This window comes from Sinocyclocheilus anshuiensis, unplaced genomic scaffold, assembly GCF_001515605.1.
Source record: "Sinocyclocheilus anshuiensis isolate Anshui unplaced genomic scaffold, SAMN03320099.WGS_v1.1 scaffold1115, whole genome shotgun sequence".
NCBI classification, from domain to species: Eukaryota; Metazoa; Chordata; class Actinopteri; order Cypriniformes; family Cyprinidae; genus Sinocyclocheilus; species Sinocyclocheilus anshuiensis.
The window spans coordinates 799,468-800,862 of record NW_015547735.1 but is presented as its reverse complement, the minus strand read 5'-3'; positions in this window follow the sequence as shown (position 1 = coordinate 800,862).

Sequence of the window (1,395 nt, the reverse complement as noted above, 5' to 3'; positions counted from 1 at the left end):
ACTCTCTCTCTCTCACACACACACTCTCTCTCACTCACACACACACACACTCTCTCGCACACACACACACTCTCTCGCACACACACTCTCTCGCACACGCACACACTCTCTCGCACACACACACACTCTCACACTCACACACACACGCACACACTCTCTCACACACACACACTCGCATCCTATTTTTTCAAGATTGAAAACATGTGGGGCTATTTTTAAACTCGGCTGCATTTTAAAGGAATAGTTCACCTAAAACCAGATCAAGCAGCGTTTAAACAGCTCTAAACACTTTGTTTAAGCACTTTTTCACTGGAGGAAGTGTTATTATGGACTTGTATTTTAAACATTAAAAACATCTTAATGCTGGATTTGTTTCAGCTTTTGTCTTCTCCAGATGTTAACTGATGGACTGGAGTGCTGTGGATTACTTGTGGATTATTGTGATGTTTTTATCAGCTGTTTGGACTCTCATTCTGACGGCACCCATTCACTGTGAATGTGCAGGTGTTTTTCTGGCTGGTTGATATGCTGCTGATGTCAGTGGAGCGTCTGGTTTGTGTTTGTTCAGATCAGGTGTGTGTTCTCCGTCTCGGTGTTTGGGACGATTGGTTTGGACATGATGTTCTCCACAGGGATATTTATGCCTGCAGATGCATTATTAATGTTTCTCATGTTAATATTTCACAGTGGTGCAGGTATTGCATTGCGCCTGTGATGTGGAATCGTTTCTGTGTGTCTTTGCTGCGAGCTCTGCTGCATTTTAGATGGGATTTTACATGCAGAAATATGTTGCCACGGTAACTGAGACATGCAGCAGATCGGCTCGATTCCCACAGAGGCGTCAGGAGCGCTAAAATAAACCTGCAGATCAGATCCATTCAGCCATTGATGAGTGTTAGAATAAAGAATTTGAGATCAGATCTGTTCTGGTTGAGCGATGTAGCACAGAAAAGAGACAGATATACCCAGGAGCCCAGAATGTGTGCAGTTCAAATCAAGGCACAAAGCTTTATTATCTAGGGGTACATTTTTTATATATATATATATATATATATATATATATACACGATATATATATATATACGATATATAGGAAGTGAGAACGGTCTGTTCAGTATTAATAGAGGAAAAGAAGCATATAGACTGCTAGCTGAGCAGAACAACATGTCTTATGACCATGATGTCATGATTATGTCCTTTAGGAGGTACAGAGAAGAGCACATGATGTTCTAGAATCTTACCATAAGACAATTAACACACCTCTGAAAATATCCCATAATACTACATAGTCTCTTGTGATTAATGATAAATATTGGACTCTGCATGTCTTATGACACTGTCAGCATTAGTCAAAGAATCCAGATCAAACAGAAAGGTGCTAAATGACACTATAAA